We start from the raw sequence: 21,932 nt of genomic DNA, 5'->3' as shown, positions 1-21,932 counted from the left end.
TTGTTTGGGTGTGTGTTTGCTTGCTTGCTTGGTGCCAAAGGATTTCCTCCAAGGCTTCCCAGAAGCAGGGAGCTGGGGTCAGCACTCCTTGGTGCGTTGGCCTCAGGCCACTTGTGCCCCTCCTCAGACAAACTGAACAGTTTGAAAAAGGAAAAAGAAAGTCAGCTATGGGGAGCCACTGTTCCCTACCTCCAAATTTGTTGGAGGTTTTTTGTTGTTGATGTTTTTGTTTTTTAAGATTTGTTTGTTTGTTTGTTTTATGTAAATACACTGTAGCTCTCTTCAGACACACTGGAAAAGGTGGGCATCAGATCCCATTACAGATGGTTGTGAGCCACCATGTGGTTGCTGGGAATTCAACCCAGGACCTCCGGAAGAGCAGTCAGTGCTCTTAACTGCTGAGCCATCTCTCCAGTCCCTCCAAATCGGGGTGGGTGTGTGTGTGTGTGTGTGTGTGTGTGTGTGTGTGTGTGTGTGTGTGTGTGTGTACACACTACATACAGATTTTTTTTTTTACCATGGGTTCTGGCAATCCAGATTCAGGTCCTCATGGTTGTATGCCCAGCACCTTCCCAAACCTGCCCTGCATGGTAGGACTTTAGAGGTGAAGTGGATGCCCGCAGCTTACTCTCCTGTCCGCAGCCCTCCACTTTCTACCTACCAGCTACACCGGTGACAGTTTAATATCCGTACAGTGACTCCTGGCCTATCAAAACCAGGCATCATGGGAGGCCCAGCCCTTCAGAGCGCGCTTTGTGAGAGGCAGGGACAATGTCTGTGGCCACAGCCTCTGGTCCCCGCTGAGTGTGCTGGACATCAACCCGCTCACTATGCTCCTTGCCTCAACGTTCAGCTCTGATAGAATAAAGGAGTTCAAGCAGCAACAGCGGAGGAAGACTGAAGTGGGAGACCGGGAACACAGGAGCCGGGACACAGCCTAGATAGGGAGCTGGGAGAGAACAGAACTGCACCTAAGTCAGTCCTGAGAGTCCAGGGGGCACAGAGTTCAAGGGCCACCTTGGTTACCTGGATAACCTCAGGGCCACACACCAACATCACCCACCTGCCTCCATTTTCAAGAGTGACACCCAAACTCCCTCTGAGTTCAGTGAGAGCCTCAGTGCCTCACTCAGCCCCTCAGCCGAAGGCCATCACACCCGACCCCTTCCACACCCTCCAGCCCGGGCAGGCCCTCCATCTTCATAGGCTAATTACGCGGGTCAGAGAGAGTGCTCCTTCTCCCTCCTCAGCTCACCTCTCTTCCTTGTGATCTGCTCTACCTCTGAGTCAGGCCTGTCCTTGCGTCTTCCGACCGTCCTTAGAGCCTCCACGGGGACTGTGCGTTCTGCCTACAGGATTCTACGACATCCACTTCACTTCTGCTTATTTCAGACAGCCCGTGGGTCACCTCCTCTAGGAAGCCGCATGCTTTTGCTAGCACGGATTCCCCACTGGCTGGAATGACAAGAAAACACATTAAAGAGACCTCAGAGGTAGGGTGATGGGCAATGGTACCACACAGCCACCAAGCACCCTGCCTTTCTGTCCCTTGGGATAGCTTCTGCGTGGTAACGAGATGTCTGTCACTGTTGTAATGCTACATTTCTAGAGAAGTGAGTTTTCCTTCCTGTCTCTCCAGCCTGAAGAGAGAAGCATCCACTTCTCTGCCTTCACCAGAAATCCTCTTACATGGGGTGAGTGTTGGGGGAGGGGAGGCATTAGGTACTTTCTCAGCATCTCACTTAACCAGAATCTGCAGTTTTGAGCAGGCTGGCTTGTTGCAAGCTCTCTGCATTGGCCGCCTTTGCCCCCAGTGCTGGGGTTGCAAGCACTGGGGCTTTTAATGTAAATACTGGGGATCAGGAGTCAAATTCTCAGGCTGGCAGAAGGAGCCTCTCCTTGGGCCCTCTAAGGAGCCTCTTACCCAGGGAGCCTCTCCTCGGGCCCTCCCCTTACAGTCTATTGGCCAAAATTAGTGAGCACATCTGTCGTTCTGCCAGGGGGTGTGGTATTATCACTGGGCCACCCCCGGGGCTCCACATGGGTTCAGCTTCCTCTGAGGTGCTTGGCTGAACAGCTGAAGAGCAAGCTTGGCTCTCTGGTAAGGGTTTTATCTAGAAAGAAATTAGAAGCAGCGGGCAGTGGATGATGGGATTCACCTTGCTCTGTGGTCCTTGAAGAGTCGTAGCATCCTTGTTGGAGACATTGCCTGCCCTGAAGGTAAAAACCTGGCCTCCTACCACCACCACACACAAGCTCCCTGCTCTCCACCTTCTCTGCATACTGAGAGGCCGCCTCTCAGAGCCCATCATAAGGAGACTTCCTGAGCCCTCCAACCACACACACTGTCCCCAGTACTGTGACCTATGCCCTGCAATGCTAACACAGTGAATTTCTTTGGACTGTATAGCTTCTTTAAAAGCCCCTGGAATGACAAGTCAGATGTGCCTCACCCTGAGGTCCAGCCAACATCTGTCTCTGTGCCTAGCATATATGAGATACTCTACAAACATCTGTGAGTGAACAGAAGCCCAAAGTCGGCGTCCTCAATGAACATCTGCCCCTGAAGGTCACTGTACCCCTGCTGTTTGCCTGGGCGAGTTGCTGGGCCTCTCACAAACAAAACTAAAACTAAGGGATCTTTCCAAGACCCCTGCCAAGGCTTCAGCCGAACAAATTGTAACAACTTAATGGGAATCTACCCTTCCGCTACTGTGAAATTCAGAAGCCAAGGAAGATTTTGTTCTTCTGAAACCCCAGAGGGAGAATTCACCCTTTACCTCTCCCCTAGATCCTGCTGTGGGATTCCTTATAGCAGCACCACTCCATTCTCTGCCTACATCTTTCCATCAGTGTCTCCTTTGTGTATCTACCTCAAATCCCCTGTCGAAGGACACCAGACAGCAGATTTAAATCTCCTGTTAAATCCACCATGACCTCACCCCGAGATCCTTCTCGGGATGCTGACCTTCTCAGAGAGCCTATTCCCAGATTAAAGTCAAGGTCTCGGCTTGTCAGTCAACTCCCCAGGGCTGCGATCAATGGCTCAAGACGGAAGACGCCTTCAGACACATGGTTTCAGAGAGTTCAGTCCATGCTCCCTTTGCTATGTAGGCAAGAATGAGGTGAGGCAGAACAGCAGGGTGGGAGACAGAGGGTAGAGCGACGGAATTTACCTCATAGCTGCCAGGAGGCAAAAAGAATGAGAAAAGGGGTCTGGGACCAACCATACCCTTCAAGTGTTCCTGAAGTACCCTCTCCAGCAAGACCCCATCTCCTCAACTCTCCACCGCCTTCAATTGCTCACCAAGTTGTTAAGCCATAGTGGATTAACCCACAGGTGACGTCTGAGGCTTCATTATCCAATCATCTCCCGAAGGTCTCATCTAGAATGCTAGGCGTCAGGGAGCAAACATTAGGAAGGTTCTTACCCCAGCCACGGTCCTGAGGTTGGCAGACTTTGCCATTTTGGGAGTACGGAGATAATTCTAGGCCCACTTCAGCCATGTGATCCTGTAGCGTTCACAGACACCACTCAAGGGCTGGAATGTTTCCTCCCTGGTTCGTTCTTTAAATGATCCAGGCTCTCCATTGTGGAGTATCCGACTGCCCTGAATCTGAAGGCTGGAAGGCTTTTCAGTTTGCCTTGCTTTTCACTCCTTAAAATACCAGCGGTGACTCAGCCACCAGGATTCAGGTCCCATTCTCAACCCAGGTGGGCTGTGCTCAGCAGTCCTGCTGCTGACCCACAGCGACCTACAAGTCCCCGGAAGTTCTGCCTCGGGGGCATGTACAGCTTCCGGCCGGCACTTTATTCCCGGTGCTTCAGAGTCCTCTCAAGGGGCGCTAGCCACTAAACCTGATCATCTGGGTTCCATCCCAGGAGCCTGGGTGGTAGAAGGAAGGAACCAATTCCTGGAAGTTGCCCTCTGACCTTTATATGCGCCCCCCGTGCACACATGCATGCTCATACACACAATATTAATAATCAAAGTATCAGAGTCTCCCGTGCAGGCTCAGACCCTGGAGGAATCGGCGGGAGACCTGTGTGTTTACTGAGCCCTGCTTAAGGAAAACCAGGTCAGCCTCGCACTGGCCACAAGAGACCAGGCTCGCTGCGGCTGAGGTGTCACATGGTCCCACGTTGTAAATGTGTCCCCCAGCAGGGAAACATATTCCTCAAAGTTCTCCGCCAACTTGCATGGAGCAATGCTACTGACCGATGGGGTGGTGCGCTCATTTTTCTTTCTTGGGGAACGTGGGCTGCAGGCTCCCCGGCTGGCAAACCAGCCCTCTGGAAGCCAAGCCTCCAGGGACAAAACTCCACCAGGAACCAAGTTCAAGCTGCGTGCGGCTCTTACGTTATGTCTATTTTAAAAGTTGATTTTGGCAGAGGCGTTGACCACTCACACAATATATCTGCTCCACGAAAAGATAAGGAGGAAGGAGAAGTCAAACACTGGGCTTTTCTTTAAATTCTCACTTGGAAGCAAATACCTTGGCTCCCAAGGAGGAATATGAAACCAGCCTCCCTGATGAGGATCTCATTGGAACACATCATAAAGCAAAGATTGAAACTATAAATAATTTGTTTTTAAAGACTCTGTGTGCGCACACGTCTCCTGACTGCTGAAGAGTTTGAGTCTCCAGGTCATTTTCTATCTGAGGCTTTGTTTTGCCAGAAGCATGGGAATGTGCCTCAGTAATGAAGTAAATCAGATAATCTTTTAAAGAGTCGCTGGGAAGAGTTCCTCAGGGCTGCCGGGGGGTGGGGTGGGGGGCTTCAGGCAAAGAAGATGAAACAACTAAATCATCCCGAATGGGTCCGGCCTACTGCCAGATGCTTAAATAATTAGGAACAGGCTGGCAAATGGTTCAGCCGGTGAGGGGCTGGCCATCAAGGCTGACCATCTGAATTCAAATCCCATTCCCAGAATCCACATAGTGGCAGGGAGAACTAATTCCTGAAAGTTGTCCTCTGGCCCATATATATATATACCATGGCAGACCCACAACACACACACAGACACACACACACACAGAGAGAGAGAGAGAGAGAGAGAGAGAGAGAGAGAGAGAGAGAGAGAGAGAAGAGAGAGAGAGAGACCTTTCATCTTATACCTTTGAACAAAACAACAAAACTTTACAAAGTTCTGTGAAACAAAAGCTGAAGTAGAGATTCAGCAGTGCATGCTTACAAACCTCACCCTTAACGGTCCAGCCATCTCTCCAGCCCCCAACTGTTTTAAAGGAGGACAGTGAAGTTTTCCATGATAAAAAGTCACTTAGCTGGATCACCAAACCAAAACAAAATTGTAACAGAAGCCATTTTTGAACAGAAAAAAAAAAAAAAGCAGAAAAAGACAGACAGAGGGAGAGGGCCCTAACTAACTGTAAATCCACACAAACTTGAAAAGAAATACTCTGGTTGTATTTTGTCAGTCAAATGTTGGCAAATGCCTGGATTTTTTATAAATATTTCCTGCTGTGAATAGCAAAAGGGTTCAGATGCTGCAAAAACAAAAGACAAACTTCAGCCCTTTCCACTGCCCAGTCTCAATTACAGGGGCCCCTTCCAGTGCAGTGGCGTCCGCACTGTGAGGTGGGTGTTCACTGGGCTGCAGGAGGAGTCCGCACTGTGAGGTAGGGTGTTCGCTGGGCTGCAGGAGGAGTCCATACTGTGAGGTAGGTGTTTGCTGGGCTGCAGTGGAGTCCACACTGTGAGGTAGGGTGTTTGCTGGGCTGCCACTGGAGTTATTTTGGCCAAAATTACTGAGAACCATGAATCTAAGAACACACACGGAACTTCAAAGGAGAGGCTGGATTAAAGGAGCTGAGAATGGACTTAGCACATTTTTTCCTTCTCTCAACCTGTGTGAGGACCCACATGCTGATGGACTCCAGAAGAAACCTCTATGTGGCTGCACTCCAGGGAGCCCTGCCAGACCCTGGGGGCAAAGAGGGTGCTGCACACAGCTGGTTACATGGTGCACACAGCTGGAGGAGAGGCTCTGGGACTCCCGGAGTTGTCCCCTGTGACCTGTTCTTCAGGAGTAACTTTGGAGGCATCTGGCCAGCCCCAGGTGAGGTGGCTGTTGAGGGTGAAGCTTGTGACAATGGAACTATAGCTCGGCTGACTGTAATGAGGACCAGACACCCAGAGGCTTATGCAGAGTCAGCTCCTTGGGGGGGGGGGAGCCAAGCTGGCTGTGTCACAGCACAGCAGGGACAGCTATGCAGGGCAGTTCCACCTCCAGGCTGGGAGGGCACAAGTGTCCTCTGGAGCTCCTGGGTGGCAGAAAAGAAACAAATTGAGAACGGGTGAGGGAGCTGCTGCCAGCTCCTACCCTGAGTCACCTGGAGAGGACAGGAGCTCAGGACTAGGGTAGATCTGCATCAAGTCCTTATCCCCTCTTACTGACCTTTGCTCCCTGCTGGAGGCCTAGTCCTAAGAAATACACTGAGGGACAGAAGTCAGAGAGCCTGTCCGCAGCAAGCATTCCACTGGGACACACATAGGAGGAGAAGGGCTCCACTGCTGGAGGCTGGGAGATGGCTCCATGGATAAGAGCTGGATTTGTGAATGTGAGGGCGTGAGTTCGAACCCCCAGCACCACACCAAATTATGAACATGAACTTGACCGTGTATACCTGCGATCTCAGCACTGGGGCCAAAGATGGGTGTTCACCGGCCAGACAGCCCAGTCAAGCTTCCAGTTCAGGGAGACGACAAAGCAGAGAGTGACAGGAACAAACCAGCCTGCTCTGGCCACCGCTGCAGGATTGAACATGCTTGTACATGTGTGACTTCCATCCATGCACACACACCACAGGAGTGGGGGAGGGGCTCAGAAGGACTCAGCCTTGACCTTGAGCACCCGGCCCCCAAAGCTATGAGACAATGAGTGTTGATGTGCAGGCCACCCCCTCTGGAGTATTTTATTAGACACGCTAATATGGTCCACCCATGAGCCACCATTAAAAACCTGCCCTAAAATTCAAACGTGGTCTGTATCTGTGTTGATATAAAGACACATAAATACCTGAATCATTGATTTTTATCTCTGATTGTAACAAAATGAAATGTTTTCATGGGTCTCAAAAGGTCACATGGGCTGGGGACTACTGTGCCTTCTGCATCTCCGGGAGGAAGGAACTTCACGGAAACGTCCCCTCAAGTCTGAAGCCAGCTGTTCCCCTAGGCAGCCTCTGCCAAGTGACACCTGTCTCATGGCGTCCCCATTCTCCCTGGTTGCATGTATGGAAGGTCTGTCGGAGAAGCTCAATGGTCATAGCAACCTCTGCAGCCCCAGCATGGCCTGGATGTAGCAAGTACCAAGAAGTAACTATGTAAACTTGAACCAAATCAATAGGGATCTAGGGCTACTCTCAGTCACTATGAAAGGATCAAAGGAGGACGTGATGGTAAGAGTGGGCCCTCAGTTCTGTCCAGAACAGGTTTTGACACTGAAATAAAACAACTGTCCTTTTAAAAGATTTGTTCACTTATTTTACGTATGTGAGTACACTGCAGCTCATCTTCAGACTGTAGCTCTCTTCAGACACCCCAGAAGAGGGCATTGGATCCCATTACAGATGGTTTTGAGCCACCATGTGGTTTCTGGGAATTGAACTCAGGACCTCTGGATGAGCAGTCAGTGCTCTTAACAACTGAGCCATGTCTCTAGCACAAAATGAATGTCTTATAAACATCTCTTCAGGTCCATTTTTCTGCCCTCTCCCTCTATCCAATCTGATTGTTTTCTCTCTGCACAGCTTAGAAGGGTGTGTTCCTGTGCTCAGTCATGCTCATCCATACACCAGTGCATGTGTGTGTGCATGCACATGCATGCATTCGTCTGTGCATGTGTGTGCGTGTGTGCATGTGTGTGCATGCATGTGCACGTACATGTGTAGGAGTGTGCAGGTATGTGTATGGGTGTGTGAATGGGTGTGTGTGTGTGCTTACATACATGTGCTTGTATATGTGTGGGAATGTGCGAATATGTGTACAGGTGTGGGTATGGGTATGTGTGCATGTGCTTCCATGTGTGTGTGTACGTGTATGCATGCATAAGTATATGTGTATACGTGTGTGTTCACGTGCATGTGCACATATGTGTGGGAATGTACAAGTATGTGTGCATGTGTGGCTGTGGGCATGTACACATGTCTGTACATATGCATGCATGTGTGCATGTGATACATACAGAGGCCAGGCACTAAGTATCCTTTTCTATCTCTCTAACCCATACCTTTGAGAAAGAATCACTTGCTGAATGTGGTGCTCTAGGTCTCTTGTCCCTGTCCCCTCAGCACTGGGTGTCATAGGCACACTGGGTCACATCCAGGTTTTGCAGGAGTGGTGGCTCGAAGCCCAGGTCCTTCTGATTGTTCAGGAAGGGTTTTACTCATGAGCCTCACCCCAGCACAAGAGCAGTTTCTCTATAGCAGAATTGATTTTGCTTCCTTTCTGTGAAGCTCTCTCAGAGCCCCATGTCTCCATGGAGGTTGTGAAACTGTAGGGAGACCTGAGCTCTCCAAATCCAGCTTCGTAGCTCAGACTAAGCCCACAACCTAAGTCATTCTCCACCTTCCCCACTCACCACTCTTGATCTTCACCTTAACTCAGAAAGGCCAGTGTCCTTCCCCACCCATAACCCACACTGGCAAAAAGAGAGGAAAAAATTACTTAGCTCCTTCTCTCTTCTGTCACATGCAATTTCTGTGTTTTCTTAGAAAGAAACGTTCTATTGAACACGGGGAGGGAATGATAACATGACTGTAAAGACTTCTAAATGTATAAGTGTGACTCATAACTTCCCAAGTATCCCCCCCAAAAAAATGCTATGGGCATCACGGAAGTGAAAGGCTCTGAGGACGTCAATTTGGAAGACAGGGTTTAAAGGGTTAAGCTACTTTCTTTAAAAATAAAATATAATAAGACGGAGCAAAAACTTTCAGACTCAAGTTGGACACAGAAACCCAACAGGAGGAAAGAGCAGGAGCCAAGAACAGGACCAGAGTCAGAGACCCGCTTGGGCTCACAGCCAGAGGTCTGTGAAAACACTAAGCTAAACTCTATGCCACGTGTACAGAGGACCTGTGCAAGCCCATGTGGACCCAGTGCTCGCTGCGTCGTCCTCTGTGAGATCACGTGTGTCTCAGCTGATTCAGAGGACCTGTTCTCCTGGTGTCTTCCATTCCTTGTGGCTCTTACAATCTTTCCAGCTCTTCTTCCACAGGATTCGCTGAGCTCTGAGGGGAAGGATATGACAGACGCCTTCGACTTAGACTCTCTCTCCACATAACGTCTATCTGTGAGTCTCTGCATCTGTTCCCCTGTGCTGCCAGGGGAAGCCTCTTTGATGATGACTGAATAAGGCCCTGATCCCCAAGTATAGCAGAATTCCATTGGGAGTCATTCCATTGCTTTTGTTGGTGGTAATGGTGGTGGTGGTAGGTTTTGTTTCTTGGTTTGTTTTGTTTGTTATTGTTTGGTTAGTGTGTGTGTGCGTGTGTGTATGTGTGTGTGTGTGTGTGTGTGTGTGTTGTTTTTGTTTTACCAGTTGTGTTTGTTTTTACCCTAGGCCTTTGGACTATCTAGTCTCTGGTTCTTGGTTACCAGAGATATGGGTTACAGCTCTGAGGAAATAAGTTTGGGAGGATTAAACCAGTTTCTATAATTTCTATAATGCCCCAACTTCTCAGAGCTGTGAGCAAGTACCATGATCTCCACAATATAGATAGGAAGCTGGTGGTGTGGCTCATTCCTGCCATCCTAGAACTTAAGAAGCTGAGACAGGAGGATCAGGAGTTCAAGGCCAGCATGGGCTACACTGTGCAGTCATATCTCAAAACACACACACACACACACACACACACACACACATACAGAGACATACACCAGTGTACCTACATACACATACATACAGAAACATACACAGGTATGCATAGACACATATGCAGAGGTATACACAGAGCTGTACATACAAAAGCCTGTATATACAACTATACATACATACATACAGGCCTATACACACACATATATAAAAAGGCATATACACAGGCCTATATACACACAGGCATATACAAGTATATACACACAAGTATATACACACATATAGCGAGGCATATGCACAGGTGTATATATACATGTAAAAACAGGTATGCACATACAAATACAGAGACATACACACACATATACATGGGCATACACACAGGTGTATATACACACATGTACATACACACAAGGATACATACGTATATAGAGGTATACACACATACATATTCAAAGCCTACTCTGGGACTGCTGGTGGAGGGCTTTGAAGGAGACACACTCTCCATAAGGACTGGCCACTGTGGACTGCCATTGTTGAAGCAGTCTTAAAGATAATATGTCTTGCGTCAGAGCTCAGAACAGCCCAGATGAGCCTCTCCTACAGAAAGAGGGGAGTGTGAACAGAGTGTGTTTGCCTGGGAAAATGGACCCAGCATAAGAATGGATTTACAAGCTGTGCTTGAAGAGCACCAGACGGCTGGTGGGAAGGTGTTCTGTGGATGGCCAAAAGACCTCAGCAGAGCCAGAGAAATGGTCAAGAAAGTAAAGGAGAACCTCAGTCCCATGGGATGTGTGGGAACCAGGAACTCAATTCCTAGGCAAAGGCTCAGAAGCAAGACTTTGAGGGACATAACTGGGTAAGGCTCTAATCACCCACTTAGCAAGAAGGATAAAGCCACAACCAAAAGGGCTGTGACCCAGGCACATGATAGCCCACTGCAGTGTAGACACACGGCACTCAGCATGTTGGGAGACTCAAATTCCACATCCAGAAATGTTAGGCATGCAGTTCAAGTCCACAGGAAGCCAACATTCCCATCTGTACAATAAGGCCTTCCCGTGGTATCACCCTCATAGGGTGTTAGGGTGTGACACTGGGAGCCGTGTTTCCATACAGAACCCGACGAGGCTCAGGGGAATGAGAAGCCCTGGGCTTTCACCCTCTACTTGCCCTCTGTGGGCTGAAAGGGATGAATGGCTGACACTGTCAAGCCTGTCTCCCAAAGAAGAGCCGCTGTCTCAGTATGAATAGCTGAGGAGCTGATTGCAAGAGCCTACTGGACTGGGAAAGGGGCAGTATCTCCTTTGCACCCATGAGGCACAGATCTGAAAGAGCCAAGAGACGGGTGGGATCTTCCCTTTGGAGATCAAGCCAGACAGCCCCTATGTTGCCTGCATCTTAAACGAAAGACCCAATTCACATCCTACTTCCTACTTCCTACTTCCCCAGCCACTTCCCAAACTACCAAATATCTATTAACAGTTCCCGAGAATGTTTTTTTAAAAAAGCTATTCATAGCATTCTAGAACTGACTGAATGGTATAGGAAACACAAAACCTCATGCCTGGCCCAGGGAGACAAGGCAGCAAATGCCCTCAGCCCTCAGCTCTGAATGTGCTTCAGTCAAAGCAGGGATCTCTCGGGATGCATCACTGATGTGTTGGTTCCTCTGCCTGGCACCGCCATGCTCACACCTCACACTCTTCCATGCCTGTCTGTGGAACTTGGCTGCAGCCACTCAGTTTCCTTGACCCCAGTGATGGAAAAGATAAAACAGTACCAAGGGGAAAGGTACCCGCTCGGGTATCTCAGACTTGATCATACTGGCAGCTGATGGGAAGATCTCATCTAAAATGTTAGAATTACTCACTTTCCCAGGATTAGCATAACTCTGCTTGCTGGGATGAAATATGGCATCCTTCAGTTTAAAGAGAACAAAAAAGTCCTGACGTGTCATAACAGATGAAGTAATATGCCTAGGAACCTTGGTGGTTTGTTGAATCACCTTCCTATCTCTCAGAGGGCAAGCTTCCAATGTTGATCCTCACCACAGACTACGCTCCACTTCCTGCTTCTGACTGACCCTTTAATAAGAAAATTAATCAGGTAGCATGAGTCAATTAATCAGAACACAGAGTGGCTTTTATAAACTCAACTGACGAGGCATTAATTTATGGCATGGGTTTCAAAAAAAAATGGAAGAATGGCTAAAATCTAAGTATAGACTGCTTCGTGATATATGCTTTTTTTTATAAGTGAAGTACTGAATAATTCATTCATGTGGGAGGTGATACGTAAGTGCCTACTAAGAGCCAGACAGGATCCCAAATTCTGGAGGTCAAAGTCAAGGACAGACTGCCACCACGTTCTATGAAGCAGGCTTCACGATTGTGACGGGGTCGTGGACAGACCGTGCAATGCACAAAGCAGGAACCTCACGTCAGCCCAGGAGATAGGGAGCAGGGGAAGCCCAGAGCGAAGGATATCCTGAGAAAATGTATATTGTTGACCCAGAAACAAGCCATGAAAAGAAGCAAGGCTTCAGACCCATGGGAAATTGGCAAAGCCTTTTCCCATGTGAGTCAACCTCAGATTTAGCAAAGCCTTCTTCCTTGGGCCCAGGTACGAGCATTTATGGATTATTGATCAGTATGAACAAGAACATACAATCATGGCTTCTATTTCCCTGATATCTGCAGCCTGAGACAGTTTGCTAACAGGCTTCCAACACATGGACCCTTCATAGTCTATCAATACCAGAGAGGCAGAAAGCCCAGAAGCTGGTGGCTTTAGAGGGCAGTAGTCCATGAAGCTAGATGAATCAGCAGTCCTGGTAGAGCAATGAAAGCCTAGAAACTACCTGAGAGTCAGTGCCATTCAGTTTACAATGAAGGCAGAAGAAGCTGGAGACACATCATGGAGGACCACAGGCACATGTAGATGTACTGAGTGCTCTCAGGAAAATAGGAAGGCCCAATCCTGCTGCATTTCCTCTCTCTATCTGGACTCTCCATTGCAAGCTGCTGTCTGCTGCCCACACTAAGAGTGGGCCTTCACCCTCCAATCAATCTTTTCTGGAAACACCCTGGTGGATACGCCCAGAAGTATGTCTCTCAGGTGCTTCAAAATCCAGTCAAGTGACAGTCAAGATCAGTCATCTTGAGGAGGTTCTGGGGTGAGGCCATGACAACCGTGGATAGAAAACAGAAGTAGATGATGGGGTCTCATTAATAGCATGAGCAAGCAAGAGTTTTCATGTGACCAGACTGAAATGAGAATGATACCACCCACAGTGGACAGGTATTCCTAATAATCAAGATAATCCCCCACAGACATGTGCACTGATTAACCTAATCTAAACCATCCCTTATTGTCTCTCCTTTCCCAAGAGAGTCAATACATTGAGTTAAGTTGTCAATTAAAATTAATCTATAAGAACAAGAAGTACCAAATGATAAAGTGCAAAAGTCAGTGACTCTCAAACTTCTATGTATATAAATGTCCAAGTAGAAATGTATGACCCATTCTTTGAAATTTTGATACCACAAGCCTTTGGGAGAGCCCAGGACTTACTTCAAATATCTAACCGGCATCAAATATCTTTAGGAGAAATCAGACCAAAATACGTTCTTGGAAATACTGTGAATGTGTCTAGCTTTAAGTCAAAACAGGGAACAATTTTAGCAAAGCTATTTTAATAATAAAAGTATTTTTCCAGGGCTTCCCCGACTACAGGCTTTCTTTGAAGGCTTCATTTATGACTGGTTTACTCCCCAAGTAACTTGAACTCCATCACTTTGCGGGTTGGGGGCGGTGGGGGGGAGTCCTCAAAATAAGATCAACAGTTCTTGCAAGCATGAGGCTAACCAGAATATTTAAGAAACGATGTCTACAGCTCCCTGCTTCTACCCTACTGCCCACTGAATCAGTGTGCTACTCCAGGACACGCTGAAAAGAGAAGAATCCAAAAATGTATCAGGGCTTCTCCGCAGACTCTAGGCTTCATCCAGGTGTGGAAGCAACCGAAAAAGCTCACCGCTAATCCAACATCAATTCCTTAATAGCCCCTGAGTCTGACAAGCATCTGCTGGAAGAATCGTGCCAGGGCTGCCAAGAAAAGGCCCTTACGCCTCCCTGCCAAAGAGGAAGTTTAAGATTCCTGGATGTCAGCAGAGCCTGCGCTAGAGACCTTGGTCCAACTTTGAGTTTTCAAAGTAAATATTATTACAGTGATGTATGGTCGTAGCTGCCTAATTAATCAGGCAGCTGAAGCACTCGGGCGGATCAGAGGGCATCCTAATGTAAGCACGGGATCTGTAATTGTCACTATTAACTCCAACGGCTCCTCAAATCAATCAGCAAGGATTTGCCACTGGTGTTGTGACAACAAGAGGAGCCCAGGAAGAATTAGTCCTCAGCTCTGAACCTGGAAAATTCAGCAAACCCGTACTTAAGTCTGTGCCAAACATCTGGCTGCCTAACTGGTAGAGATTATTAAGGGAAATGACAGCCTAGTGTGTAACATAAGGAGCTGGTAGTCACTGTCACTCAAAACTCTCACATTACAAGAGGTAAAGGTGACCAGGATTACATCTGCTCCTGACCTTTTCCTCTCCTGCTGTAGCAATTTCCACCCAAGGTTAGCAATGGCTGATATGTCAAGGAGATGGTACTGAAAGAAAATGAAGATGGACCACCAGGGGGCACATGGCATGCACCAAAACTACAGGATTGCTTCTTTGCCTTTTCATTTTATTTGTTTTTACTAGTTTATTTTCATCATCAAAGTAATAATATTCATAACACAATTATCATATACACGTTGTGTGATGGTTGGCATTCACTGTTACTTTGACAGAATTTAGGTTGAAGTGGGAAGGCCTGACCACTGTGGGCGGCACCATCCCCTTGGCTGAGATCCTTAACTATATAACTAGAGAGTGGAACTGAACAGCAACATGGGTTTGTCACATTTTGCTTCCTGACTGTGAATTTGATGTACACACCTACTTCAGGCTCCCACTGCCTTCATTAACTTATTGTGATAGATTATACCTTGGTATTGTGTATAAACAATTGTTTGTAGTTTCATATCCATGCCTATTGGTATGTTCCTCACAAATACGAAAGAAATAGGATGAGACTAGATGTTCAGCAGCAGATGAATAGATACTGAAAATGTGGTCTATATACACAATGGGATATTATTCAGCCACAGAGGAAAAATAAAATTGACAGGGAAACTGATAAAACTGGAAACTATCGTGTTAAGTGAGATAACTCAGGCTTAGATAACACATGTTCTCCCACATATGAGCATCCAAGCTTTGGTTTTTAGGTGTGTATTTGTGTGGGAGTGAATGTGGTTTGAAGACATGAAACTAGAAAGAAAACCATGAGAGAGAGAAGAGAGGCCTTGGGGGACAGGTGGAGAGGGTGCTATGAAGCTGGAAGCAGGGCACAGGAGCATACAGGCAGAGAGATGAGGGAGAAGAACAGGTCACAAATGACCCAAGTTATTGAATAATGGGAATGCTGTAATGAAACCTGTTACTTTGTTTGCTGATATACAAAGTATCAAGTGTTGGTTTGTCTAATTATCCATCTAGTTCAGAACCAGATCAAGAAGAGATTCTCAAAGACGCTGTAACAGGCACAAGCATGGCTGCTGTCCCTGGGGAGCACACACTTCTCACAGAGTTCTACAAAGTAGCTCAAAGCAGAACTGAAACCTGGCACTCTCCCTTCCTCTTGTCTGCTTCCTTGGCTGCACTGGCAGGAAAATCGCTGAGCAGTGACTGTCTAACTAACCCAGCTCTACCAGCAAGGTGTAGAAATGTGTCACTATCCTAACCCTGAACCCACCTTGGATTCTAGGAATAGCCGTGCTTCAGGGGACAGACTGCCCTAGGTGATTACCTGTGAGGCCAGGCTGTGCCTAGGGCATAAATGATCAATCTTGTAGAATCATATTGATTCTCTTGAGAGATGACATTGATGTAAAAGTAACTTTTATTTGCCAGATGTAATTGCCATCTCAAAGGCTTACTGCTGAGTAAGCTCACCCTTTCTAGTTCTTTCTGAACTCTGGTTGGGTAATTCAACTCAGATATTCTGGCTTAAACTCCTCTCCAAGCTGACTTATTCAAACTGGCTTCTCTCAGCTTCTCACTGAATTGCTCTGCTTGGACTCAAACTAACTCTGGATATCTATTCTAATCATCTCTTTCTTTCCTTCGTATTCTCTGATTTCAACTGCCTCTGCTGACCTGCACTGAACTGCATGAACTCACTAACAAACTCCACTCCACATCACTGACTCCCAAATTACTCACTCTCTCCCTGCACTTCTCTGAAATAGCTTCTCTTTCCTTTGCTATTCTCTTGAGAGTTGGTTATATCCTACCCCTGACTCATTCTGACAAATCTTTCTCTAATTTGTCACTTTGTCGGCCGCTCGATGAGAAGTTACTTTCAAACAAGCCTGCTTCCTTCTACAAACTAACTTCACCTCCATTGTTAGGATTTAAATTTGTGTACTAATGGTATTCCTGCCAGAGGGATTAAAGGTGTTGTAGCGTGTTGCTGGATTAAAATTCCTCCATACATTGATACAGACTTCTTCAGACCCCTGCAGAACCAGAACTGAGAAATTCTTCAGCCAGGTGATCCTTTGACCAAACTGCTCAGTTATGCATACCTCTGCCGGAGTTCTTTCTCCACAGAAACCTAAAGCTAAAGATGAACTTGTGGGCAGTGGACATCTTCATTTGTTGTTCTTCACAGTGGGTTCACTCGTGCTCCCCTCCGCCTTTTGTCTTTCATCTCATTCATTTACTCATTGCCTTAAGTGATAATTGAGCCTCTGTGGGCCGGAAGAAGTCTGATTACATCTGAGTGAACTGAATGAAAAGAATGACTGCTGGGGACCGGGATATAGCTCACTGGATAAGAGCACTGGCTGCTCTTCCACAGGGCCCAGGTTCAATTCCCAGCACCCACATGGTGGCTCACACTCGTCTCTAACTCCAGTTCCAAAGGATGTGATGCACTCTTCTGGCCTCCATGTGTACAAAGCACACATGTAGTGCACAGAATGTGTAGGTAAACGCCTATGCACATAAAACAAAATAAAAAGTAATTTTTAAACCTCTTTTTAAAATAATGAATGAAGGATGAATGGGTGAAGAAACGAAGCTGACAAAGGGACAGACGAGGACAAGAAAATGAAGGAGAGAAGAGGAAGCTTCTCTGAAAGGAAACATTTCTAAGTCTTATCTGGTGAGGTTAGAAGTCACTACTAAGCCCTAGGTACCTTGGAATGCTGAGACAAAAGTAACTAAGACTCCCTTAAACACTAGCAGGGAGCAAGATGCTGACTGAGTAGACACAAAATGCCCTCAATGTTCACAAGATGCAAAGGAGGAAAGATAGCTATATCTACCAGATGACATGGGAGAGGTACCAAACCAAAACCCGAGGGCTTCAGAAAGCAGTTGACATGACAGAAGGACGGTCTGTATAAAGGCGTAAAGACAGAGAAAGCAGCAAGAACACATTTTAAGTGTATGTTTGTGAGCAGTTGGGAAAGGTGAGACTGGAAACAGAGGCAGGGGCATAGCCACCCAATAGTTATCAAGATAGATATGTGCACGAGAACAGCACTTGCCAATTCCCCCTTGGGGTGCTTGTCTGTCCACTTGAAATTTATTTGCTCCCAGTCCTATCTTGCTACTCTTCAGTCAGGGATTCCAGGTCCCTCACATCTTCCCATTGCAGTAGCCATCAAAATGAGTTATACAGTATTCTCTGGCAGCTCCAGTGACCTGCAGGATTCAGACCTCCTATTGTCTTGTTTGCCACTGTCTTACAAACATAGAACAAATCCCTGAGCTAGAGTGAGCACTGCTTGGCCACCAATAAACGCAAAGCACAAACTCTCACCAACAAAGTCTCTCCATCACAGAATCTGCAGGGCAGAAGGCAGAGTCCCATTGGAGAGACACTGCGGAGTAGAATAGGCCCTTGGAACCTCATTCAACCTCCAAAACACAGCAGGGCACTGCAGCTCACCCAGCCTGCACATCTTCTCAAAGGGAGCTGTCATGCTAGACACACCCTCATTCATAGGGTTGATGGTTTTTGTATGATAGGCCAGAATCACAGTCCCGCAGAGGACTCTTTTATGCTATGACGATAAAAGAAAAAAATCAAAACCCACTCACAGTTCTGTGGTCCCACAGAGTGCGTCCTAAGGGAAACGTGATGGGTACCTGAAGAACTTAATTAGCTAGGAAAATACACTCAGAATGTATTCTTTGACATGGTCTCTTCTCCTTCCCCTTCCCTCCTCCTCTTCCTCCTCTTCCTCCTCCTCCTCTTCCTCCTCCTACTCCTCCTCTTCCCTCTCCTCCTCTTGCCCCTCCCCTCTTCCCCCCTCCTCTTCCCCCTTCCCCTCCTCCTCCTGCCCCTCCTCTTCCTCTTCCTCCTCCTATCATTTGTAGGTTTTGTCTTCCTATAGTGTTTGCAGTAGACTGTAATTGACTCAGAGACCCAACTGAGCCCAGGTACAGAGAAAAAACGACCATAGAACGCTCAGCCGAAAATGGATACCTATACTACATTCCTCCTCCAAAGGCTCAGAGATCACTGAGGAAAAGGAGGCAGAAAGAGTGAGTGACTGCAAGGGAAAAATGTCTCTGAGGCACCGCAGGACAAAAATGTGAACTTATAGAGGTTACAACAGCACCTGCAAAACCTGTACACGCCCAAGCCAGAGGAAATGCTCACACAGAGATGGAAGTTGAGCACAGAACCTTACTCCTGGCCATGAAGCTATAGGCAATTGTTTATTGCTTGGAGAGGGAGAGACAGTTTTCTCTAAGAATGTAACTCCCAGTAAGTCAACCATGCTCCAGTGGAAGACCACTATCCTAGTTAGGGCTACTATTGCTGCAATGAAGTACTAAGAACAAAAAGCCTGTTAGGGAGGAAAGGGTTTACTCATCTTACATGTCCACATTGTAGTTCATCACTGAAGGAAGCGGGAACTCAAACAGGCCAGGAACCTGGAAGCAAGAGCTGATGCAGAGGCCATGGAGGGGTGCTGCTTATTGGCCTGCTTCACATGGCGGGCTTTCTTATAGAACTGAAGACCACCAGCCTAGGGATGGCACCACCCACGGTGGGCTGGGCCCTCTTCAGTCAATTAAGAAAATGTCTTAGAGCTGGATCTTATGGAGGTATTTTCTTAGTTGAGGTTCCTTCCTTTCAGATAATTCCAACTTGTGTCAAGTTGACATAAACTATTCAACACACACACACACACACACACACACACACACACATCAAAGACATTGCACAGAACAAATTGGTCACAGTGGGTTTTTTGAAGGACACAAAGTTGGGTGGGTAGGGAAATGGGGTGAATCTGGGAAGAGAGGGTATGAATATGATCAAAACAAGTTTTACAAAACTTTCAAACAACTAATAAAAATTAAAGAAAACACAGTCAGAGATTAAAGGAGAGGGTACTGCTTCCTAGACAAGCAAACTTTCCCTCGGTGATTCTCCAGGATTTGGATATTGCCCAGAAAGACTCTCTATTCCTAAAGTCAAGCCCTTGAGAATGGCTGGGATGGGGGTTGGGGGGGTTCACATGGCAAGGAGCCAAGCCGTCTATTCAATGCCTGGCAGATTCAGGGGGTTGGAGGCAGAGGAAAGCCATGATTAGAGTAATTTCATCTATGTGTTTCCAGAGATTAATTATATTTATTGCTTCTGACACCAGTCAGGAAGAGCAAACATCTTTTGTGAACCTCACAACACAAGTTGAAAAGCATGACTCCTAATGGCTGATTTTGTTTTATTATGTCTGACTAGAAGCCAAAGGTAGACAGCACTTAGAGCTGTCTGTGGACATTAATGTTTGAAAGAAACACAGATGGATCCCCTCTGACTTCCTACTGGCACCTGCACATGCTACCCACCCCTATCCATTTATTTATGAGCCCAAGAGGGGTGGGAGGGAGCCCAACACCTCCAGAGTTCCTGGTGCATGCAGCCGCCATCTGAAGCCTGCTACTAGGTATTTCTGGGTCCCCTCATATGGTAAGACAGGGGCTTCTGCTCCCCAAGGATGCACAGGGATGAATGAAAGTCTACCAGACATTGCTCCTAGAGATGACATTACGTACCATGGAACAGGTAAGATAAGCATGGGATGAAACTACATCTCTCAGGAAGGAAAATGTATGTTCTTGCTGAGACATGCATAAAAGGTGGGGCAGATAGACAAACAGACAGCATGACTCTCTTAGGCAGGGACAAATAGGAATTGGATTCTGACTGCCAATACCAGAAAACAAAGAAAAGAAAATGGGGGGGAGGTCTTTGTTCCCACAACTTTTGGACAGCACGTGTTGCTGTGGGGAAGATACCATGACAGAAGAGGAGTCATACGGGTGGAGATCCTGGATGCTACTGGAGCGCCGACACACCTTTCATAGTAAGGAGCACTCATGACCTTGAGCAGAGGAGTGAGGTGATTGGGTCTACACTGATGGGGATGAATAGAGAGGTGGCATCTGGTATACTGGGCATCGGACCCTTTGGACTTGCCTTTCCTGGGCTGGTTATAAACCGCTGATCAGGGCAGAGTGAGCTGTGGTGCAGAATTCAGTGGTGCTTAAGAATTACAGACTTTACCATCTCGGTACACCGAATCGGCAGCCCTGTGATCCTAACAATCATGTTCCCATCGATAAATACACACCTTCATTCCAAGCACGCAGGTTCGAATGTCTTGCATAGCCATCCTACTAGTGAGAAATGGATTTCCCTGCAGATAAAGACTTGCTTCAAATTGCAAAGGTTCCTCTACTATAAAGAAAACTGAAAATCTTCTGGAAAGGTGAAGTATCTCAGGGCTCAAACCATGAAGACATTCACAGATGTTCCCATGGCATCAGACAAAAGAACAGCCCAACAGAGAGATCCTCACTAACTACAGACTGGACTGTTTATATGCTCCCTGAACACACACACACACACACACACACACACACACACACACCACACACATCCCATGTACACACACACATACACACACAACATATACACACCATACATACTTGCAAAACACACATACACACGTCATACCACATACATGACCACTAACACAAAAACAACACATGACACACACACATGCACACAAACTATACAACACATATACATCATACACACAAAGACAATATACACCACACACCAAAAAGGGTATATCGTTAGAGGATATAAAATCCTTGCAGGGTTAATTTTACTGAAAATTGCTCTTGGTTCTTCAGTCCCTGATGGCACAGTACAGGGAAGGAAAGTTTCTTAGGAAGCATCTAAGAAAATGATCACACTCGAGTCCCACCATGCTGATGAAATCCCAGCGCCCCGGTCTCCTTTGGTTCACTTTGAAAGAAGCACTCTGAAGCTACTTAAGAAATCTAATGTGGAAATAATGATGATTTCATGGATCTTTATTTGATTTTAAGAGGGCAATAATGATGGGAGAAGGGGCCCAGGTCCCAGTTAGTGATGCAGAACTCATGGCAGATGTGCACATGAACACGAATAAATACATGTGTGCATAAACATGAATGGACACATATGCACATGAACATGAATGAGCATATGTGCACATGAATAGAAATGAACACATGTGTGCATGAACATGAATGAACACATATGCACATGACCATGGCAGATGTGCACATAACCATGGCAGATTGTGCACATGAACATGAACGAACACATGTGTACATGAACATGAATGAACACATGGGCACATGACCAAGACAGATGTGCATATGACCATGAATGAGCATATGTGAGCATGAACATGAATGAACATATGTGCACATGAACATGAATGAGGTGTATGTGTGCATGAACATGAACAAACACATGTACACATGAATATGAATGAAACAGAATCTATTCCACCCTGGGCTGTCAGTATATCTTCTCTTTTCCTCAAACAAGGCATTTGTGTCCTCTTTCCCCTGCATGTTTTCTGGGTCTTACTCAATATCTAAAACTTCA

This window comes from Rattus rattus, chromosome 4 (genome assembly GCF_011064425.1).
Source record: "Rattus rattus isolate New Zealand chromosome 4, Rrattus_CSIRO_v1, whole genome shotgun sequence".
Taxonomy (NCBI): domain Eukaryota; kingdom Metazoa; phylum Chordata; class Mammalia; order Rodentia; family Muridae; genus Rattus; species Rattus rattus.
The sequence above is the reverse complement of the archived record's forward strand: the minus strand, read 5'-3'. Positions refer to the sequence as shown.